Source organism: Pseudophryne corroboree (assembly GCF_028390025.1).
Source record: "Pseudophryne corroboree isolate aPseCor3 chromosome 7 unlocalized genomic scaffold, aPseCor3.hap2 SUPER_7_unloc_3, whole genome shotgun sequence".
NCBI classification, from domain to species: Eukaryota; Metazoa; Chordata; class Amphibia; order Anura; family Myobatrachidae; genus Pseudophryne; species Pseudophryne corroboree.
The window spans coordinates 252,574-272,930 of NW_026967612.1; the positions used below are offsets into that span (position 1 = coordinate 252,574).

Sequence of the window (20,357 nt, forward strand, 5' to 3'; positions counted from 1 at the left end):
TAGGGGAGGATTCCCATCGTAACCTATCCGTTGATGGGAAAGGATACGCCATAAGAATCCTTCTGGAAATCTGCAGTCTTTTATCTGGAGATTCCCAAGCTTTTTCACATAACTCGTTCAGCTCGTGTGAGGGGGGAAAGGTTACCTCAGGCTTCTTTCCCTTGTACATATGTACCCTCTTGTCAGGGACAGGGGGTTCCTCTGTGATGTGCAAAACATCTTTTATTGCCATAATCCTATATCGAATGGATTTTGCCAATTTTGGCTGTAACTTTGCATCATCGTAATCGACACTGGAGTCAGAATCCGTGTCAGTATCTGTGTCAACAATCTGGGATAGTGGGCGCTTATGAGACCCTGACAGTCCCTGCGACATAGGATCAGGCATGGGTTGAGACCCTGACTGTCCCGAAGCTTCAGCCTTGTCTAATCTTTTGTGCACTGAGTTTACACTAGCATTTAAAACATTCCACATATCCATCCAATCAGCTGTCGCAGAGACACCACATTAATTTGCTCCCGCTCCTCTCTAATATAGCCATCTTCCTCAGACATGTCGACATACGTGTACCGACACACCACACACACACAGGGAATGCTTTTCTGAAGACAGTTTCCCCACAAGGCCCATTGGAGAGACAGAGAGAGAGAGTATGCCAGCACACACCCCAGCGCTATATAACCCAGGAATAACACAGTAACTTAATGTTTGTCCAGTAGCGCTGCTGTATGTCATTTGCGCCGAATTATGTGCCCCCCCTCTCTTTTCAACCCTCTTGTCTACCATGGTATAAGCAGGGGAGAGTCCGGGCAGCTTCCTCTCAGCGGTGCTGTGGAGAAAAAATGGCGCTGGTGAGTGCTGAGGGAGAAGCCCCGCCCCCTCGGCGGCGGGCTTCTGTCCCGCTTAAACTGTAAAATTGGCAGGGGCTCATACATATACAGTGCCCAGCTGTATATATGTTATATTTTTGCCAAAAAGAGGTTTATATTGCTGCCCAGGGCGCCCCCCCTGCGCCCTGCACCCTTACAGTGACCGGAGTATGTGAGGTGTATGGGAGCAATGGTGCACAGCTGCAGTGCTGTGCGTTACCTCAGTGAAGATCATGAACTCTTCTGCCGCCTCTGAAGTCTTCTTTTCTTCTCATACTCACCCGGCTTCTATCTTCTGAATCTGCAAGGGGGACGGCGGCGCGGCTCTGGGACGGACGGCGAGGGTGAGATCCTGCGTACCAATCCCTCTGGAGCTAATTGTGTCCAGTAGCCTAAGAAGCAGGACCTTGCAACTCAGAGAGTAGAGCTGCTTCTCTCCCCTCAGTCCCTCGATGCAGGGAGTCTGTTGCCAGCAGTGCTCCCTGAAAATTAAAAACCTAACAAAATACTTTCTGTCAGAAAGCTCAGGAGAGCTCCATAGAGGGAGGAGCCAGTGCACACCCAGAACTAAAGTCTTTCTTAAAGTGCCCATGTCTCCTGCGGAGCCCGTCTATCCCCATGGTCCTTACGGAGTCCCCAGCATACTCTAGGACATTAGAGAAACTAGAATTTTAGTTTGGGGGTGCTTCAGTATTAGGCAGCCTTCTGCCCTCCCATGTTCATCTAAAAAAGATGTGTTCTCCCTGCAGTTGTTGTCCCCAGATGAGAGTTCCCTTGTGCTGCCTCAGTTGAATCTCCTTTACTTGACAGAGATGTGCCTGAGCAGCGGCCCTCCCCAGCCCTATCCCAAATCATACTTATTTTGCATAGGAGATACCATGGTCATGAAGATTGTTCTCCCAGGGTGAGGTTCATTCATTGCATTCTGGGTATGCTGACTCCTGTGATTTCCCCAAATGGGGGAAACTCGACTGCATTATTTGTGGTAGTGGGGGACTGTGTTTGTGCTTTCCTCTGGTCAGCTCTGGTAAAAGTCAGATTTCTTTGTCTCAGATCTTCCTCTAGCCTTGTTTTTCTTTCGAGAGTTCCCTTGTGCTGCCTCAGTTGGATCTCCTTCACTTGACAGGGGGGTGCCCGAGCAGCGACCCTCCCCAGCTCTAGCCCAACTCCTACTTACCTGCCAGGTGAGATACTATGATCATGAAGGTGCTTCTCCCAGGGCAAGGCTCACCCATTGCACTCTGGGTGTGCTGCTCCTGCGATTTCCCCAAATGTGGGAAACTTGACTGCATAATTTGTGTTTCCCGTGGTCGGATCTCGTATAATTCAGATCTCTTTGTCTCAGGTCTCTCTCCAGCCTAGTTTGCTGTCTGTTTCCACTTCTCTTTTCTTGAGCCGTTCCCTTCTATGCCCTTGCGCACGATCCTGACTTCTCCCGTCTGCTTACTTTGTGCCTTCCAATGCACAATGCAAACTACAGGTAGTGCTGCAGGGCCCACACCCTTTTACTTGCCGTACAGAGCAGCTCTGGAGCTGTTACAGTGCCCAGCTACTGCAAGAAATCAGCTTGAATGCTTCAGGGGCTGGGGCATAGCCAATATGAGCCCCACACCGAAGGAGGGTGGAGGTGTTTAATGCAAACTAGGGGTCAGCCAAGCGCCGCAAAAGGCCGCCATGCCCTGCACGCCCCTTTTCTCTTTTCATATGCAGACGAGGGTTGAAGCCAACTTTGACCCACTGCTTGGATGACATCACCATATGCAAACCCATCTGCTGCAGGCCTTCCCCCAGGAATGCTTGCACTTGTTGTTGCATTTGGTTTGTTGTTTGGGGGTGCTTCAGTATTAGGCAGCCTTCTGCCCTCCCATGTTCATCTGAAAATATGTGTTCTCCCTGCAGTTGTTGTCCCCAGATGAGAGTTCCCTTGTGCTGCCTCAGTTGAATCTCCTTTACTTGACAGAGATGTGCCTGAGCAGCGGCCCTCCCCAGCCCTATCCCAAATCATACTTATTTTGCATAGGAGATACCATGGTCATGAAGATTGTTCTCCCAGGGTGAGGTTCATTCATTGCATTCTGGGTATGCTGACCTCTGTGATTTCCCCAAATGTGGGAAACTCGACAGCATTATTTGTGGTAGTGGGGGACTGTGTTTGTGCTTTCCTCTGGTCAGCTCTGGTAAAAATCAGATTTCTTTGTCTCAGATCTTCCTCTAGCCTTGTTTTTCTTTCGAGAGTTCCCTTGTGCTGCCTCAGTTGGATCTCCTTCACTTGACAGGGGGGTGCCCGAGCAGCGACCCTCCCCAGCTCTAGCCCAACTCCTACTTACCTGCCAGGTGAGATACTATGATCATGAAGGTGCTTCTCCCAGGGCAAGGCTCACCCATTGCACTCTGGGTGTGCTGCTCCTGCGATTTCCCCAAATGTGGGAAACTTGACTGCATAATTTGTGTTTCCCCTGGTCGGCTCTCGTATAATTCAGATCTCTTTGTCTCAGGTCTCTCTCCAGCCTAGTTTGCTGTCCGTTTCCACTTCTCTTTTCTTGAGCCGCTCCCTTCTATGCCCTTGCGCACTATCCTGACTTCTCCCGTCTGCTTACTTTGTGCCTTCCAACGCACAATGCAAACTACAGGTAGTGCTGCAGGGCCCATACCCTTTTACTTGCCTTACAGAGCAGCTCTGGAGCTGTTACAGTGCCCAGCTGCTGCAAGAAATCAGCTTGAATGCTTCAGGGGCTGGGGCATAGCCAACATGAGCCCCACACCAAAGGAGGGTGGAGGTGTTTAATGCAAACTAGGGGTCAGCCAAGCGCCGCAAAAGGCCGCCATGCCCTGCATAACCCTTTTCTCTTTTCATATGCAGACGAGGGTTGAAGCCAACTTTGACCCACTGCTTGGATGACATCACCATATGCAAATCCATCTGCGGCAGGCCTTCCCCCAGGAATGCTTGCACTAGTTGTTGCATTTGGTTTGTTGTTTGGGGGTGCTTCAGTATTAGGCAGCCTTCTGCCTTCCCATGTTCATCTGAAAATATGTGTTCTCCCTGCAGTTGTTGTCCCCAGATGAGAGTTCCCTTGTGCTGCCTCAGTTGAATCTCCTTTACTTGACAGAGATGTGCCTGAGCAGCGGCCCTCCCCAGCCCTATCCCAAATCATACTTATTTTGCATAGGAGATACCATGGTCATGAAGATTGTTCTCCCAGGGTTAGGTTCATTCATTGCATTCTGGGTATGCTGACCCCTGTGATTTCCCCAAATGTGGGAAACTCAACTGCATTATTTGTGGTAGTGGGGGACTGTGTTTGTGCTTTCCTCTGGTCAGCTCTGGTAAAAGTCAGATTTCTTTGTCTCAGATCTTCCTCTAGCCTTGTTCTTCTTTCGAGAGTTCCCTTGTGCTGCCTCAGTTGGATCTCCTTCACTTGACAGGGGGGTGCCCGAGCAGCGACCCTCCCCAGCTCTAGCCCAACTCCTACTTACCTGCCAGGTGAGATACTATGATCATGAAGGTGCTTCTCCCAGGGCAAGGCTCACCCATTGCACTCTGGGTGTGCTGCTCCTGCGATTTCCCCAAATGTGGGAAACTTGACTGCATAATTTGTGTTTCCCGTGGTCGGATCTCGTATAATTCAGATCTCTTTGTCTCAGGTCTCTCTCCAGCCTAGTTTGCTGTCTGTTTCCACTTCTCTTTTCTTGAGCCGTTCCCTTCTATGCCCTTGCGCACGATCCTGACTTCTCCCGTCTGCTTACTTTGTGCCTTCCAATGCACAATGCAAACTACAGGTAGTGCTGCAGGGCCCACACCCTTTTACTTGCCGTACAGAGCAGCTCTGGAGCTGTTACAGTGCCCAGCTACTGCAAGAAATCCGCTTGAATGCTTCAGGGGCTGGGGCATAGCCAATATGAGCCCCACACCGAAGGAGGGTGGAGGTGTTTAATGCAAACTAGGGGTCAGCCAAGCGCCGCAAAAGGCCGCCATGCCCTGCACGCCCCTTTTCTCTTTTCATATGCAGACGAGGGTTGAAGCCAACTTTGACCCACTGCTTGGATGACATCACCATATGCAAACCCATCTGCTGCAGGCCTTCCCCCAGGAATGCTTGCACTTGTTGTTGCATTTGGTTTGTTGTTTGGGGGTGCTTCAGTATTAGGCAGCCTTCTGCCCTCCCATGTTCATCTGAAAATATGTGTTCTCCCTGCAGTTGTTGTCCCCAGATGAGAGTTCCCTTGTGCTGCCTCAGTTGAATCTCCTTTACTTGACAGAGATGTGCCTGAGCAGCGGCCCTCCCCAGCCCTATCCCAAATCATACTTATTTTGCATAGGAGATACCATGGTCATGAAGATTGTTCTCCCAGGGTGAGGTTCATTCATTGCATTCTGGGTATGCTGACCTCTGTGATTTCCCCAAATGTGGGAAACTCGACTGCATTATTTGTGGTAGTGGGGGACTGTGTTTGTGCTTTCCTCTGGTCAGCTCTGGTAAAAGTCAGATTTCTTTGTCTCAGATCTTCCTCTAGCCTTGTTTTTCTTTCGAGAGTTCCCTTGTGCTGCCTCAGTTGGATCTCCTTCACTTGACAGGGGGGTGCCCGAGCAGCGACCCTCCCCAGCTCTAGCCCAACTCCTACTTACCTGCCAGGTGAGATACTATGATCATGAAGGTGCTTCTCCCAGGGCAAGGCTCACCCATTGCACTCTGGGTGTGCTGCTCCTGCGATTTCCCCAAATGTGGGAAACTTGACTGCATAATTTGTGTTTCCCCTGGTCGGCTCTCGTATAATTCAGATCTCTTTGTCTCAGGTCTCTCTCCAGCCTAGTTTGCTGTCCGTTTCCACTTCTCTTTTCTTGAGCCGCTCCCTTCTATGCCCTTGCGCACTATCCTGACTTCTCCCGTCTGCTTACTTTGTGCCTTCCAACGCACAATGCAAACTACAGGTAGTGCTGCAGGGCCCACACCCTTTTACTTGCCTTACAGAGCAGCTCTGGAGCTGTTACAGTGCCCAGCTGCTGCAAGAAATCAGCTTGAATGCTTCAGGGGCTGGGGCATAGCCAACATGAGCCCCACACCAAAGGAGGGTGGAGGTGTTTAATGCAAACTAGGGGTCAGCCAAGCGCCGCAAAAGGCCGCCATGCCCTGCATAACCCTTTTCTCTTTTCATATGCAGACGAGGGTTGAAGCCAACTTTGACCCACTGCTTGGATGACATCACCATATGCAAATCCATCTGCGGCAGGCCTTCCCCCAGGAATGCTTGCACTAGTTGTTGCATTTGGTTTGTTGTTTGGGGGTGCTTCAGTATTAGGCAGCCTTCTGCCTTCCCATGTTCATCTGAAAATATGTGTTCTCCCTGCAGTTGTTGTCCCCAGATGAGAGTTCCCTTGTGCTGCCTCAGTTGAATCTCCTTTACTTGACAGAGATGTGCCTGAGCAGCGGCCCTCCCCAGCCCTATCCCAAATCATACTTATTTTGCATAGGAGATACCATGGTCATGAAGATTGTTCTCCCAGGGTTAGGTTCATTCATTGCATTCTGGGTATGCTGACCCCTGTGATTTCCCCAAATGTGGGAAACTCAACTGCATTATTTGTGGTAGTGGGGGACTGTGTTTGTGCTTTCCTCTGGTCAGCTCTGGTAAAAGTCAGATTTCTTTGTCTCAGATCTTCCTCTAGCCTTGTTCTTCTTTCGAGAGTTCCCTTGTGCTGCCTCAGTTGGATCTCCTTCACTTGACAGGAGGCTGCTCGAGCAGCGACCCTCCCCAGCTCTAGCCCAACTCCTACTTACCTGCCAGGTGAGATACTATGATCATGAAGGTGCTTCTCCCAGGGCAAGGCTCACCCACTGCACTCTGGGTGTGCTGCCCCTGCGATTTCCCCAAATGTGGGACACTTGACTGCATAATTTGTGTTTCACCTGGTCGGCTCTCGTATAATTCAGATCTCTTTGTCTCAGGTCTCTCTCCAGCCTAGTTTGCTGTCTGTTTCCACTTCTTTTTTCTTGAGCCCCTCCCTTTTATACCCTTGTGCACTATCCTGACTTCTCCTCCCGTCTGCTTACTTTGTGCCTTCCAATGCACAATGCAAACTACAGGTAGTGCTGCAGGGCCCACACCCTTTTACTTGCCTTACAGAGCAGCTCTGGAGCTGTTACAGTGCCCAGCTGCTGCAAGAAATCAGCTTGAATGCTTCAGGGGCTGGGGCATAGCCAACATGAGCCCCACACCGAAGGAGGGTGGAGGTGTTCAATGCAAACTAGGGGTCAGCCAAGCTCCGCAAAAGGCCGCCATGCCATGCACGCCCCTTTTCTCTTTTCATATGCAGACGAGGGTTGAAGCCAACTTTGACCAACTGCTTGGATGACATCACCATATGCAAATCCATCTGCGGCAGGCCTTCCCCCAGGAATGCTTGCACTAGTTGTTGCATTTGGTTTGTTGTTTGGGGGTGCTTCAGTATTAGGCAGCCTTCTGCCATCCCATGTTCATCTGAAAATATGTGTTTTCCCTGCAGTTGTTGTCCCCAGGTGAGAGTTCCCTTGTGCTGCCTCAGTTGAATCTCCTTTACTTGACAGAGATGTGCCTGAGCAGCGGCCCTCCCCAGCCCTATCCCAAATCATACTTATTTTGCATAGGAGATACCATGGTCATGAAGATTGTTCTCCCAGGGTTAGGTTCATTCATTGCATTCTGGGTATGCTGACCCCTGTGATTTCCCCAAATGTGGGAAACTTGACTGCATTATTTGTGGTAGTGGGGGCCTGTGTTTGTGCTTTCCTCTGGTCAGCTCTGGTAAAAGTCAGATTTCTTTGTTTCAGATCTTCCTCTAGCCTTGTTCTTCTTTTGAGAGTTCCCTTGTGCTGCCTCAGTTGGATCTCCTTCTCTTGACAGGGGGGTGCCCGAGCAGCGACCCTTCCCAGCTCTAGCCCAACTCCTACTTACCTGCCAGGTGAGATACTATGATCATGAAGTTGCTTCTCCCAGGGCAAGGCTCACCCATTGCACTCTGGGTGTGCTGCCCCTGCGATTTCCCCAAATGTGGGACACTTGACTGCATAATTTGTGTTTCACCTGGTCGGCTCTCGTATAATTCAGATCTCTTTGTCTCAGGTCTCTCTCCAGCCTAGTTTGCTGTCTGTTTCCACTTCTCTTTTCTTGAGCCGCTCCCTTCTATGCCCTTGTGCACTATCCTGACTTCTCCCGTCTGCTTACTTTGTGCCTTCCAACGCACAATGCAAACTACAGGTAGTGCTGCAGGGCCCATACCCTTTTACTTGCCTTACAGAGCAGCTCTGGAGCTGTTACAGTGCCCAGCTGCTGCAAGAAATCAGCTTAAATGCTTCAGGGGCTGGGGCATAGCCAACATGAGCCCCACACCGAAGGAGGGTGGAGGTGTTTAATGCAAACTAGGGGTCAGCCAAGCGCCGCAAAAGGCCGCCATGCCCTGCACGCCCCTTTTCTCTTTTGATATGCAGACAAGGGTTGAAGTCAACTTTGACCCACTGCTTGGATGACATCACCATATGCAAATCCATCTGCGGCAGGCCTTCCCCCAGAAATGCTTGCACTAGTTGTTGCATTTGGTTTGTTGTTTGGGGGTGCTTCAGTATTAGGCAGCCTTCTGCCCTCCCATGTTCATCTGAAAATATGTGTTCTCCCTGCAGTTGTTGTCCCCAGATGAGAGTTCCCTTGTGCTGCCTCAGTTGAATCTCCTTTACTTGACAGAGATGTGCCTGAGCAGCGGCCCTCCCCAGCCATATCCCAAATCATGAAGATTGATCTCCCAGGGTTAGGTTCATTCATTGCATTCTGGGTATGCTGACCCCTGTGATTTCCCCAAATGTGGGAAACTCGACTGCATTATTTGTGGTAGTGGGGGACTGTGTTTGTGCTTTCCTCTGGTCAGCTCTGGTAAAAGTCAGATTTCTTTGTCTCAGATCTTCCTCTAGCCTTGTTCTTCTTTCGAGAGTTCCCTTGTGCTGCCTCAGTTGGATCTCCTTCACTTGACAGGGGGGTGCCCGAGCAGCGACCCTCCCCAGCTCTAGCCCAACTCCTACTTACCTGCCAGGTGAGATACTATGATCATGAAGTTGCTTCTCCCAGGGCAAGGCTCACCCATTGCACTCTGGGTGTGCTGCCCCTGCGATTTCCCCAAATGTGGGAAACTTGACTGCATAATTTGTGTTTCCCCTGGTCGGTTCTCATATAATTCAGATCTCTTTGTCTCAGGTCTCTCTCCAGCCTAGTTTGCTGTCTGTTTCCACTTCTTTTTTTTTGAGCCCCTCCCTTCTATACCCTTGTGCACTATCCTGACTTCTCCTCCCATCCGCTTACTTTGTACCTTACAATGCACAATGCAAACTACAGGTAGTGCTGCAGGGCCCACACCCTTTTACTTGCCTTACAGAGCAGCTCTGGAGCTGTTACAGTGCCAAGCTGCTGCAAGAAATCAGCTTGAATGCTTCAGGGGCTGGGGCATGGCCAACATGAGGAGGGTGGGGGTGTTTAATGCGAACTAAGGGTCATCCAAGCGCCGTAAAAGGCCGCCATGCCCTGCATACCCCTTTTCTCTTTTCATATGCAGATGAGGGTTCCAGCCAACTTTGGCCCACTGCTTGGATGACATCACCGTATGCAAATCCGTCTTCTGCAGACCTTCCCCCAGGAATGCTTGTACTAGTTGTTGCATTTGGTTTTTTGTTTGGGGGTGCTTCAGTATTAGGCAGCCTTCTGCCCTCCCATGTTCATCTGAAAATGTGTTCTCCCTGCAGTTGTTGTCCCCAGATGAGAGTTCCCTTGTGCTGCCTCAGTTGAATCTCCTTTACTTGACAGAGATGTGCCTGAGCAGCGGCCCTCCCCAGCCATATCCCAAATCATACTTATTTTGCATAGGAGATACCATGGTCATGAAGATTGTTCTCCCAGGGTGAGGTTCATTCATTGCATTCTGGGTATGCTGACCCCTGTGATTTCCCCAAATGTGGGAAACTCGACTGCATTATTTGTGGTAGTGGGGGACTGTGTTTGTGCTTTCCTCTGGTCAGCTCTGGTAAAAGTCAGATTTCTTTGTCTCAGATCTTCCTCTAGCCTTGTTCTTTTTTCGAGAGTTCCCTTGTGCTGCCTCAGTTGGATCTCCTTCATTTGACAGGGGGGTACCCGAGCAGCGACCCTCCCCAGCTCTAGCCCAACTCCTACTTACCTGCCAGGTGAGATACTATGATTATGAAGGTGCTTCTCCCAGGGCAAGGCTCACCCATTGCACTCTGTGTGTGCTGCTCCTGCGATTTCCCCAAATGTGGGACACTTGACTGCATAATTTGTGTTTCCCCTGGTCGGCTCTCGTATAATTCAGATCTCTTTGTCTCAGGTCTCTCTCCAGCCTAGTTTGCTGTCTGTTTCCACTTCTCTTTTCTTGAGCCGCTCCCTTCTATGCCCTTGCGCACTATCCTAACTTCTCCCGTCTGCTTACTTTGTGCCTTCCAACGCACAATGCGAACTACAGGTAGTGCTGCAGGGCCCACACCTTTTTACTTGCCTTACAGAGCAGCTCTGGAGCTGTTACAGTGCCCAGCTGCTGCAAGAAATCAGCTTGAATGCTTCAGGGGCTGGGGCATAGCCAACATAAGCCCCACACCGAAGGAGGGTGGAGGTGTTTAATGCGAACTAGGGGTCATCCAAGCGCCGCAAAAGGCCGCCATGCCCTGCATAACCCTTTTCTCTTTTCATATGCAGATGAGGGTTCCAGCCAACTTTGGCCCACTGCTTGGATGACATCACCATATGCAAATCCATCTGCGGCAGGCCTTCCCCCAGGAATGCTTGCACTAGTTGTTGCATTTGGTTTGTTGTTTGGGGGTGCTTCAGTATTAGGCAGCCTTCTGCCCTCCCATGTTCATCTGAAAATATGTGTTCTCCCTGCAGTTGTTGTCCCCAGATGAGAGTTCCCTTGTGCTGCCTCAGTTGAATCTCCTTTACTTGACAGAGATGTGCCTGAGCAGCGGCCCTCCCCAGCCCTATCCCAAATCATACTTATTTTGCATAGGAGATACCATGGTCATGAAGATTGTTCTCCCAGGGTTAGGTGCATTCATTGCATTCTGGGTATGCTGACCCCTGTGATTTCCCCAAATGTGGGAAACTCGACTGCATTATTTGTGGTAGTGGGGGACTGTGTTTGTGCTTTCCTCTGGTCAGCTCTGGTAAAAGTCAGATTTCTTTGTCTCAGATCTTCCTCTAGCCTTGTTCTTCTTTCGAGAGTTCCCTTGTGCTGCCTCAGTTGGATCTCCTTCACTTGACAGGGGGCTGCTCGAGCAGCGACCCTCCCCAGCTCTAGCCCAACTCCTACTTAGTTGCTTCTCCCAGGGCAAGGCTCACCCATTGCACTCTGGGTGTGCTGTCCCTGCGATTTCCCCAAATGTGGGACACTTGACTGCATAATTTGTGTTTCACCTGGTCGGCTCTCGTATAATTCAGATCTCTTTGTCTCAGGTCTCTCTCCAGCCTAGTTTGCTGTCTGATCCACTTCTCTTTTCTTGAGCCGCTCCCTTCTATGCCCTTGTGCACTATCCTGACTTCTCCCGTCTGCTTACTTTGTGCCTTCCAACGCACAATGCAAACTACAGGTAGTGCTGCAGGGCCCATACCCTTTTACTTGCCTTACAGAGCAGCTCTGGAGCTGTTACAGTGCCCAGCTGCTGCAAGAAATCAGCTTAAATGCTTCAGGGGCTGGGGCATAGCCAACATGAGCCCCACACCGAAGGAGGGTGGAGGTGTTTAATGCGAACTAGGGGTCATCCAAGCGCCGCAAAAGGCCGCCATGCCCTGCATAACCCTTTTCTCTTTTCATATGCAGATGAGGGTTCCAGCCAACTTTGGCCCACTGCTTGGATGACATCACCATATGCAAATCCATCTGCGGCAGGCCTTCCCCCAGGAATGCTTGCACTAGTTGTTGCATTTGGTTTGTTGTTTGGGGGTGCTTCAGTTTTAGGCAGCCTTCTGCCCTCCCATGTTCATCTGAAAATATGTGTTCTCCCTGCAGTTGTTGTCCCCAGATGAGAGTTCCCTTGTGCTGCCTCAGTTGAATCTCCTTTACTTGACAGAGATGTGCCTGAGCAGCGGCCCTCCCCAGCCCTATCCCAAATCATACTTATTTTGCATAGGAGATACCATGGTCATGAAGAGTGTTCTCCCAGGGTTAGGTGCATTCATTGCATTCTGGGTATGCTGACCCCTGTGATTTCCCCAAATGTGGGAAACTCGACTGCATTATTTGTGGTAGTGGGGGACTGTGTTTGTGCTTTCCTCTGGTCAGCTCTGGTAAAAGTCAGATTTCTTTGTCTCAGATCTTCCTCTAGCCTTGTTCTTCTTTCGAGAGTTCCCTTGTGCTGCCTCAGTTGGATCTCCTTCACTTGACAGGGGGCTGCTCGAGCAGCGACCCTCCCCAGCTCTAGCCCAACTCCTACTTAGTTGCTTCTCCCAGGGCAAGGCTCACCCATTGCACTCTGGGTGTGCTGTTCCTGCGATTTCCCCAAATGTGGGACACTTGACTGCATAATTTGTGTTTCACCTGGTCGGCTCTCGTATAATTCAGATCTCTTTGTCTCAGGTCTCTCTCCAGCCTAGTTTGCTGTCTGATCCACTTCTCTTTTCTTGAGCCGCTCCCTTCTATGCCCTTGTGCACTATCCTGACTTCTCCCGTCTGCTTACTTTGTGCCTTCCAACGCACAATGCAAACTACAGGTAGTGCTGCAGGGCCCATACCCTTTTACTTGCCTTACAGAGCAGCTCTGGAGCTGTTACAGTGCCCAGCTGCTGCAAGAAATCAGCTTAAATGCTTCAGGGGCTGGGGCATAGCCAACATGAGCCCCACACCGAAGGAGGGTGGAGGTGTTTAATGCAAACTAGGGGTCAGCCAAGCGCCGCAAAAGGCCGCCATGCCCTGCACGCCCCTTTTCTCTTTTGATATGCAGACAAGGGTTGAAGTCAACTTTGACCCACTGCTTGGATGACATCACCATATGCAAATCCATCTGCGGCAGGCCTTCCCCCAGAAATGCTTGCACTAGTTGTTGCATTTGGTTTGTTGTTTGGGGGTGCTTCAGTATTAGGCAGCCTTCTGCCCTCCCATGTTCATCTGAAAATATGTGTTCTCCCTGCAGTTGTTGTCCCCAGATGAGAGTTCCCTTGTGCTGCCTCAGTTGAATCTCCTTTACTTGACAGAGATGTGCCTGAGCAGCGGCCCTCCCCAGCCCTATCCCAAATCATACTTATTTTGCATAGGAGATACCATGGTCATGAAGATTGTTCTCCCAGGGTTAGGTTCATTCATTGCATTCTGGGTATGCTGACCCCTGTGATTTCCCCAAATGTGGGAAACTCGACTGCATTATTTGTGGTAGTGGGGGACTGTGTTTGTGCTTTCCTCTGGTCAGCTCTGGTAAAAGTCAGATTTCTTTGTCTCAGATCTTCCTCTAGCCTTGTTCTTCTTTCGAGAGTTCCCTTGTGCTGCCTCAGTTGGATCTCCTTCACTTGACAGGGGGGTGCCCGAGCAGCGACCCTCCCCAGCTCTAGCCCAACTCCTACTTACCTGCCAGGTGAGATACTATGATCATGAAGTTGCTTCTCCCAGGGCAAGGCTCACCCATTGCACTCTGGGTGTGCTGCCCCTGCGATTTCCCCAAATGTGGGAAATTTGACTGCATAATTTGTGTTTCCTCTGGTCGGCTCTCATATAATTCAGATCTCTTTGTCTCAGGTCTCTCTCCAGCCTAGTTTGCTGTCTGTTTCCACTTCTTTTTTCTTGAGCCCCTCCCTTCTATACCCTTGTGCACTATCCTGACTTCTCCTCCCGTCTGCTTACTTTGTGCCTTCCAACGCACAATGCAAACTACAGGTAGTGCTGCAGGGCCCACACCCTATTACTTGCCTTACAGAGCAGCTCTGGAGCTGTTACAGTGCCCAGCTGCTGCAAGAAATCAGCTTGAATGCTTCAGGGGCTGGGGCATAGCCATCATGAGCCCCACACCGAAGGAGGGTGGAGGTGTTTAATGCGAACTAGGGGTCATCCAAGCACCGCAAAAGGCCGCCATGCCCTGCATGCCAATTTTCTCTTTTCATATGCAGACGAGGGTTGAAGCCAACTTTGACCCACTGCTTGGATGACATCACCATATGCAAATCCATCTGCTGCAGGCCTTCCCCCAGGAATGCTTGCACTAGTTGTTGCATTTGGTTTGTTGTTTGGGGTTGCTTCAGTATTAGGCAGCCTTCTGCCCTCCCATGTTCATCTGAAAATATGTGTACCTCCTGCAGTTGTTGTCCCCAGATGAGAGTTCCCTTGTGCTGCCTCAGTTGAATCTCCTTTACTTGACAGAGATGTGCCTGAGCAGCGGCCCTCCCCAGCCCTATCCCAAATCATACTTATTTTGCATAGGAGATATCATGGTCATGAAGATTGTTCTCCCAGGGTGAGGTTCATTCATTGCATTCTGGGTATGCTGACCCCTGTTATTTCCCCAAATGTGGTAAACTTGACAGCATTATTTGTGGTAGTGGGGGACTGTGTTTGTGCTTTCCTCTGGTCAGCTCTGGTAAAAGTCAGATTTCTTTGTCTCAGATCTTCCTCTAGCCTTGTTCTTCTTTCGAGAGTTCCCTTGTGCTGCCACAGTTGGATCTCCTTCACTTGACAGGGGGGTGCCCGAGCAGCGACCCTCCCCAGCTCTAGCCCAACTCCTTCTTACCTGCTAGGTAAGATACTATGATCATGAAGGTGCTTCTCCCAGGGCAAGGCTCACCAATTGCACTCTGGGTGTGCTGCTCCTGCGATTTCCCCAAATGTGGGAAACTTGACTGCATAATTTGTGTTTCCCCTGGTTGGCTCTCGTATAATTCAGATCTCTTTGTCTCATGTCTCTCTCCAGCCTAGTTTGCTGTCTGTTTACACTTCTCTTTTCTTGAGCCACTCCCTTCTATGCCCTTGCGCACTATCTTGACTTCTCCCGTCTGCTTACTTTGTGCCTTCCAACGCACAATGCGAACTACAGGTAGTGCTGCAGGGCCCACACCCTTTTAGTTGCCTTACAGAGCAGCTCTGGAGCTATTACAGTGCCCAGCTGCTGCAAGTAATCAGCTTGAATGCTTCAGGGGCTGGGGCATAGCCAACATGAGCCCCACACCGAAGTAGGGTGGAGGTGTTTAATGCGAACTAGGGGTCATCCAAGCGCCGCAAAAGGCCGCCATGCCCTGCACGCCCCTTTTCTCTTTTCATATGCAGACGAGGGTTGAAGCCAACTTTGACCCACTGCTTGGATGACATCACCATATGCAAATCCATCTGCTGCAGGCCTTCCCCCAGGAATGCTTGTACTAGTTGTTGCATTTGGTTTGTTGTTTGGGGGTGCTTCAGTATTAGGCAGCCTTCTGCCCTCCCATGTTCATCTGAAAATATGTGTTCTCCCTGCAGTTGTTGTCCCCAGATGAGAGTTCCCTTGTGCTGCCTCAGTTGAATCTCCTTTACTTGACAAGGGAGGCATTTTGGATTTTTTCTTTGGGTACCCTTACACCTGATGGTCTGAATGAGAGCATCGAACTGAACAACATTGGCAGTCTCTGAAGATTTTATCTATTGATTTACCTAATATATTATTTATTGAATATCCATTTATTGTATGTTTAATAAATAAACAAAATTATTAGAAGTAGCTATTTTGGAAACAGCTTTCCTCTTAGGATGAAACTGTATAACCCTGTTGTGTGTATTTCTTTAAAGTTCCTTAGTAAAATCCACTAGTAATGATGAACATCAGATTTCTTCCTCCATCCTCTTTTTACACTTTCTCTTGGTTCTATATATATATTTTTTTTCTATTTTTATTATTTTCCCCTCCTTCTCCCAAAAGGCCCCCCTCCCTCCCCCCCCCCTCCCTGTTTTAAATTTTAAAATCTTTAAATATTTAAATCTTCGAATCCTTAAATTGTCTGTTTAATATTTATTTTTTCTTCAATTCTTTTTGTTGTTTAAACAGCAATGTAATTATTCCAGGGGTTAAAATAATGAAATATAGAAATAATATTAACAAAAATTAAAGGTAAAAATGAATTGATAGAATGATCCCATTAAAAGTAAATAAATAATATTGATGTTAAGCTGAGCGGGTTGAATTCGAACATGGGACTAGCTGCATAGAATGCAGGTGATGTTTCCCCTGCGCCACAAGAACTGCTTTAGTAGTGGCCTGGATTTATGTTACCCTAAAAGGTTTTATATAAGTAAATGGGGATCCTTAGTGCTGAGTCTCTGAATTATGTATATGTGATTATAGATATGAGGTATTGATTGAAAGATTATAGGTTAATCTGTATATAGATTATATATTTTCTGTTATTTTTTAAACCACCTTGTTGCTTATTTTATTATTATTTTTAATCACCATGTTGCTTATTTTTATATTATGAAATGCCTTTATATGTGCAAATGCAATTAGAAAGTTGTTCCATATGTGAGTCATTACATGTATGCATCCAATTAGTACATGTATGTATCCAATCAACTAATTAGTAATACTATTGGTCCGGTGCATTTTAAAAAGAGCCTGCTAGGCTGCTGATGTATCCTCTGACGAAACCGCTCTTGGATAACAGCGGAGAAACGCGTAAGGAAGGTGATTACCGGACACTCTGATTGCTGAGATATAAGCCCGTTCATGAACGAGCTACATCACGGCGGACGTCTGATGTAAAGACAGCGGTGAAGGGGAAAAAGCAATTTGAGACCGAGCAAAAGGAGGTCTCTACCCACGGCAGGAAGAAATATCCCGACCGCGAGTGCCAATAAGATCCAGCCACGGTTAACGGGGGTCGTAGCATACCGCTGTGTTTCACCAACCATCACAGCGCTCTCCCCCTGTTTTCTTTCATTACTCACGTGAGTTACATATGAACTTTAACTGCAGTAAATAAGAGGCGTTGGTTACAACTGTTGCTGTTCATCCACAAGAAGGAATTTAATGTATCAATTACAATTGGAAAGTAATGATTAAATTACAACAGCTGTATCCAGGAGGATTTTTTGGACACTTTAATAAACATTCCGTTGTCATCAAGGGCAATATGAAATAGATCCTGATTACATTTAGATATGGATAGTGGTGCCTATATATGTTGACTCCATTGTATTTTATTGAATGTGGGTTTCTTCTGTCTATATATATTTTTTAAAAATAAAGAGCTTGTATATTTTATTTTTTGCGCTCCCTTGATAACAAGTGTGATTATCTTTAAAATTTGGTTTATTATTAGTAGAACAGTACTACCTATGGGAGCACCATTTTATAATATATGGTGAAAATTAATAGATGTATAAAGATTAAATAAGCAACAAATTGGTGAAATAGATAAGTTTTGATAGGAGCACTGGGTTCTATATATATATTGACATTTGGTTATATATATGTATAGACTTTATAAATTCTTGACAGAGATGTGCCTGAGCAGCGGCCCTCCCCAGCCCTATCCCAAATCATACTTATTTTGCATAGGAGATACCATGGTCATGAAGATTGTTCTCCCAGGGTGAGGTTCATTCATTGCATTCTGGGTTTGCTGACCCCTGTGATTTCCACAAATGTGGGAAACTCGACTGCATTATTTGTGGTAGTGGGGGACTGTGTTTGTTCTTTCCTCTGGTCAGCTCTGGTAAAAGTCAGATTTATTTGTCTTAGATCTTCCTCTAGCCTTGTTCTTCTTTCGAGAGTTCCCTTGTGCTGCCTCAGTTGGATCTCCTTCACTTGACAGGGGGCTGCTCGAGCAGCGACCCTCCCCAGCTCTAGCCCAACTCCTACTTAGTTGCTTCTCCCAGGGCAAGGCTCACCCATTGCACTCTGGGTGTGCTGTCCCTGCGATTTCCCCAAATGTGGGACACTTGACTGCATAATTTGTGTTTCACCTGGTCGGCTCTCGTATAATTCAGATCTCTTTGTCTCAGGTCTCTCTCCAGCCTAGTTTGCTGTCTGATCCACTTCTCTTTTCTTGAGCCGCTCCCTTCTATGCCCTTGTGCACTATCCTGACTTCTCCCGTCTGCTTACTTTGTGCCTTCCAACGCACAATGCAAACTACAGGTAGTGCTGCAGGGCCCATACCCTTTTACTTGCCTTACAGAGCAGCTCTGGAGCTGTTACAGTGCCCAGCTGCTGCAAGAAATCAGCTTAAATGCTTCAGGGGCTGGGGCATAGCCAACATGAGCCCCACACCGAAGGAGGGTGGAGGTGTTTAATGCGAACTAGGGGTCATCCAAGCGCCGCAAAAGGCCGCCATGCCCTGCACGCCCCACTTCTCTATTCATATGCAGATGAGGGTTGAAGCCAACTTTGACCCACTGCTTGGATGACATCACCATATGCAAATCCATCTGCTGCAGGCCTTCCCCCAGGAATGCTTGCACTAGTTGTTGCATTTGGTTTGTTGTTTGGGGGTGCTTCAGTATTAGGCAGCCTCTGCCCTCCCATGTTCATCTGAAAATATGTGTTCTCCCTGCAGTTGTTGTCCCCAGATGAGAGTTCCCTTGTGCTGCCTCAGTTGAATCTCCTTTACTTGACAGAGATGTGCCTGAGCAGCGGCCCTCCCGAGCTCTATCCCAAATCATACTTATTTTGCATAGGAGATACCATGGTCATGAAGATTGTTTTCCCAGGGTGAGGTTCATTCATTGCATTCTGGGTATGCTGACCCCTGTGATTTCCCCAAATGTGGGAAACTGGACTGCATTATTTGTGGTAGTGAGGGACTGTGTTTGTGCTTTCCTCTGGTCAGCTCTGGTAAAAGTCAGATTTCTTTGTCTCAGATCTTCCTCTAGCCTTGTTCTTCTTTCAAGAGTTCCCTTGTGCTGCCTCAGTTTGATTTCCTTCACTTGACAGGGGGGTGCCCGAGCAGCGACCCTCCCCAGCTCTAGCCCAGCTCCTACTTACCTGCCAGGTGAGATACTATGATCATGAAGGTGCTTCTCCCAGGGCAAGGCTCACCCATTGCACTCTGGGTGTGCTACTCCTGCGGTTTCCCCAAATGTTGGACACTTGACTGCATAATTTGTGTTTCACCTGGTCGGCTCTCGTATAATTCAGATCTCTTTGTCTCAGGTCACTCTCCAGCCTAATTTGCAGTCTGTTTCCACTTCTCTTTTCTTGAGTTGCTCCCTTCTATGCCCTTGCGCACTATCCTGACTTCTCCCGTCTGCTTACTTTGTGCCTTCCAACGCACAATGCAAACTACAGGTAGTGCTGCAGGGCCCACACCCTTTTACTTGCCTTACAGAGCAGCTCTGGAGCTGTTACAGTGCCCAGCTGCTGCAAGAAATCAGCTTGAATGCTTCAGGGGCTGGGGCATAGCCATCATGAGCCCCACACCGAAGGAGGGTGGAGGTGTTTAATGCGAACTAGGGGTCATCCAAGCACCGCAAAAGGCCGCCATGCCCTGCATGCCAATTTTCTCTTTTCATATGCAGACGAGGGTTGAAGCCAACTTTGACCCACTGCTTGGATGACATCACCATATGCAAATCCATCTGCTGCAGGCCTTCCCCCAGGAATGCTTGCACTAGTTGTTGCATTTGGTTTGTTGTTTGGGGGTGCTTCAGTATTAGGCAGCCTTCTGCCCTCCCATGTTCATCTGAAAATATGTGTACCTCCTGCAGTTGTTGTCCCCAGATGAGAGTTCCCTTGTGCTGCCTCAGTTGAATCTCCTTTACTTGACAGAGATGTGCCTGAGCAGCGGCCCTCCCCAGCCCTATCCCAAATCATACTTATTTTGCATAGGAGATACCATGGTCATGAAGATTGTTCTCCCAGGGTGAGGTTCATTCATTGCATTCTGGGTATGCTGACCCCTGTTATTTCCCCAAATGTTGTAAACTTGACAGCATTATTTGTGGTAGTGGGGGACTGTGTTTGTGCTTTCCTCTGGTCAGCTCTGGTAAAAGTCAGATTTCTTTGTCTCAGATCTTCCTCTAGCCTTGTTCTTCTTTCGAGAGTTCCCTTGTGCTGCCTCAGTTGGATCTCCTTCACTTGACAGGGGGGTGCCCGAGCAGCGACCCTCCCCAGCTCTAGCCCAACTCCTTCTTACCTGCTAGGTAAGATACTATGATCATGAATGTGCTTCTCCCAGGGCAAGGCTCACCAATTGCACTCTGGGTGTGCTGCTCCTGCGATTCCCCCAAATGTGGGAAACTTGACTGCATAATTTGTGTTTCCCCTGGTCGGCTCTCGTATAATTCAGATCTCTTTGTCTCATGTCTCTCTCCAGCCTAGTTTGCTGTCTGTTTACACTTCATTTTTCTTGAGCCGCTCCCTTCTATGCCCTTGCGCACTATCCTGACTTCTCTCGTCTGCTTAATTTGTGCCTTCCAACGCACAATGCGAACTACAGGTAGTGCTGCAGGGCCCAAGCCCTTTTACTTCCCTTACAGAGCAGCTCTGGAGCTGTTACAGTGCCTAGCTGCTGCAAGAAA

General features: G+C 48.7%; 24 non-coding genes and 3 pseudogenes across 24 annotated transcripts; all 27 read left to right on the top strand.

Annotated features, from left to right (window-relative positions):
- Positions 1 to 1,723: 1,723 nt before the first annotated feature.
- Positions 1,724 to 1,887, top strand: LOC134986345 (U1 spliceosomal RNA). Its single transcript, XR_010192240.1, has one exon. It is a non-coding gene; the product is annotated as a U1 spliceosomal RNA (small nuclear RNA).
- A 152-nt stretch (positions 1,888 to 2,039) lies between these two features.
- LOC134986398 (U1 spliceosomal RNA) lies at positions 2,040 to 2,191 on the top strand (annotated as a pseudogene).
- A 682-nt stretch (positions 2,192 to 2,873) lies between these two features.
- Positions 2,874 to 3,037, top strand: LOC134986355 (U1 spliceosomal RNA). Its single transcript, XR_010192249.1, has one exon. It is a non-coding gene; the product is annotated as a U1 spliceosomal RNA (small nuclear RNA).
- A 152-nt stretch (positions 3,038 to 3,189) lies between these two features.
- On the top strand, positions 3,190 to 3,352 carry LOC134986404 (U1 spliceosomal RNA). The gene has a single exon (XR_010192290.1). It is a non-coding gene; the product is annotated as a U1 spliceosomal RNA (small nuclear RNA).
- A 671-nt stretch (positions 3,353 to 4,023) lies between these two features.
- LOC134986492 (U1 spliceosomal RNA) lies at positions 4,024 to 4,187 on the top strand. The gene has a single exon (XR_010192361.1). It is a non-coding gene; the product is annotated as a U1 spliceosomal RNA (small nuclear RNA).
- Positions 4,188 to 4,339: 152 nt separating this feature from the next.
- LOC134986399 (U1 spliceosomal RNA) lies at positions 4,340 to 4,491 on the top strand (annotated as a pseudogene).
- Positions 4,492 to 5,173: 682 nt separating this feature from the next.
- LOC134986505 (U1 spliceosomal RNA) lies at positions 5,174 to 5,337 on the top strand. The gene has a single exon (XR_010192374.1). It is a non-coding gene; the product is annotated as a U1 spliceosomal RNA (small nuclear RNA).
- Positions 5,338 to 5,489: 152 nt separating this feature from the next.
- LOC134986405 (U1 spliceosomal RNA) lies at positions 5,490 to 5,652 on the top strand. The gene has a single exon (XR_010192291.1). It is a non-coding gene; the product is annotated as a U1 spliceosomal RNA (small nuclear RNA).
- A 671-nt stretch (positions 5,653 to 6,323) lies between these two features.
- Positions 6,324 to 6,487, top strand: LOC134986493 (U1 spliceosomal RNA). The gene has a single exon (XR_010192362.1). It is a non-coding gene; the product is annotated as a U1 spliceosomal RNA (small nuclear RNA).
- A 152-nt stretch (positions 6,488 to 6,639) lies between these two features.
- LOC134986432 (U1 spliceosomal RNA) lies at positions 6,640 to 6,802 on the top strand. The gene has a single exon (XR_010192313.1). It is a non-coding gene; the product is annotated as a U1 spliceosomal RNA (small nuclear RNA).
- A 674-nt stretch (positions 6,803 to 7,476) lies between these two features.
- Positions 7,477 to 7,640, top strand: LOC134986365 (U1 spliceosomal RNA). The gene has a single exon (XR_010192258.1). It is a non-coding gene; the product is annotated as a U1 spliceosomal RNA (small nuclear RNA).
- A 152-nt stretch (positions 7,641 to 7,792) lies between these two features.
- On the top strand, positions 7,793 to 7,955 carry LOC134986435 (U1 spliceosomal RNA). The gene has a single exon (XR_010192316.1). It is a non-coding gene; the product is annotated as a U1 spliceosomal RNA (small nuclear RNA).
- A 613-nt stretch (positions 7,956 to 8,568) lies between these two features.
- LOC134986480 (U1 spliceosomal RNA) lies at positions 8,569 to 8,759 on the top strand (annotated as a pseudogene).
- Positions 8,760 to 8,911: 152 nt separating this feature from the next.
- Positions 8,912 to 9,074, top strand: LOC134986409 (U1 spliceosomal RNA). The gene has a single exon (XR_010192295.1). It is a non-coding gene; the product is annotated as a U1 spliceosomal RNA (small nuclear RNA).
- A 659-nt stretch (positions 9,075 to 9,733) lies between these two features.
- Positions 9,734 to 9,897, top strand: LOC134986487 (U1 spliceosomal RNA). The gene has a single exon (XR_010192356.1). It is a non-coding gene; the product is annotated as a U1 spliceosomal RNA (small nuclear RNA).
- Positions 9,898 to 10,049: 152 nt separating this feature from the next.
- Positions 10,050 to 10,212, top strand: LOC134986451 (U1 spliceosomal RNA). The gene has a single exon (XR_010192326.1). It is a non-coding gene; the product is annotated as a U1 spliceosomal RNA (small nuclear RNA).
- Positions 10,213 to 10,883: 671 nt separating this feature from the next.
- LOC134986342 (U1 spliceosomal RNA) lies at positions 10,884 to 11,047 on the top strand. The gene has a single exon (XR_010192237.1). It is a non-coding gene; the product is annotated as a U1 spliceosomal RNA (small nuclear RNA).
- Positions 11,048 to 12,003: 956 nt separating this feature from the next.
- LOC134986361 (U1 spliceosomal RNA) lies at positions 12,004 to 12,167 on the top strand. Its single transcript, XR_010192254.1, has one exon. It is a non-coding gene; the product is annotated as a U1 spliceosomal RNA (small nuclear RNA).
- Positions 12,168 to 13,123: 956 nt separating this feature from the next.
- Positions 13,124 to 13,287, top strand: LOC134986502 (U1 spliceosomal RNA). The gene has a single exon (XR_010192370.1). It is a non-coding gene; the product is annotated as a U1 spliceosomal RNA (small nuclear RNA).
- Positions 13,288 to 13,439: 152 nt separating this feature from the next.
- Positions 13,440 to 13,602, top strand: LOC134986421 (U1 spliceosomal RNA). Its single transcript, XR_010192306.1, has one exon. It is a non-coding gene; the product is annotated as a U1 spliceosomal RNA (small nuclear RNA).
- Positions 13,603 to 14,276: 674 nt separating this feature from the next.
- LOC134986378 (U1 spliceosomal RNA) lies at positions 14,277 to 14,440 on the top strand. The gene has a single exon (XR_010192271.1). It is a non-coding gene; the product is annotated as a U1 spliceosomal RNA (small nuclear RNA).
- A 152-nt stretch (positions 14,441 to 14,592) lies between these two features.
- Positions 14,593 to 14,755, top strand: LOC134986482 (U1 spliceosomal RNA). Its single transcript, XR_010192351.1, has one exon. It is a non-coding gene; the product is annotated as a U1 spliceosomal RNA (small nuclear RNA).
- Positions 14,756 to 17,379: 2,624 nt separating this feature from the next.
- Positions 17,380 to 17,543, top strand: LOC134986358 (U1 spliceosomal RNA). The gene has a single exon (XR_010192252.1). It is a non-coding gene; the product is annotated as a U1 spliceosomal RNA (small nuclear RNA).
- Positions 17,544 to 18,498: 955 nt separating this feature from the next.
- LOC134986374 (U1 spliceosomal RNA) lies at positions 18,499 to 18,662 on the top strand. The gene has a single exon (XR_010192266.1). It is a non-coding gene; the product is annotated as a U1 spliceosomal RNA (small nuclear RNA).
- Positions 18,663 to 18,814: 152 nt separating this feature from the next.
- Positions 18,815 to 18,977, top strand: LOC134986458 (U1 spliceosomal RNA). The gene has a single exon (XR_010192332.1). It is a non-coding gene; the product is annotated as a U1 spliceosomal RNA (small nuclear RNA).
- Positions 18,978 to 19,648: 671 nt separating this feature from the next.
- On the top strand, positions 19,649 to 19,812 carry LOC134986390 (U1 spliceosomal RNA). Its single transcript, XR_010192282.1, has one exon. It is a non-coding gene; the product is annotated as a U1 spliceosomal RNA (small nuclear RNA).
- Positions 19,813 to 19,964: 152 nt separating this feature from the next.
- LOC134986484 (U1 spliceosomal RNA) lies at positions 19,965 to 20,127 on the top strand. Its single transcript, XR_010192353.1, has one exon. It is a non-coding gene; the product is annotated as a U1 spliceosomal RNA (small nuclear RNA).
- The last annotated feature ends 230 nt before the right edge of the window (positions 20,128 to 20,357 follow it).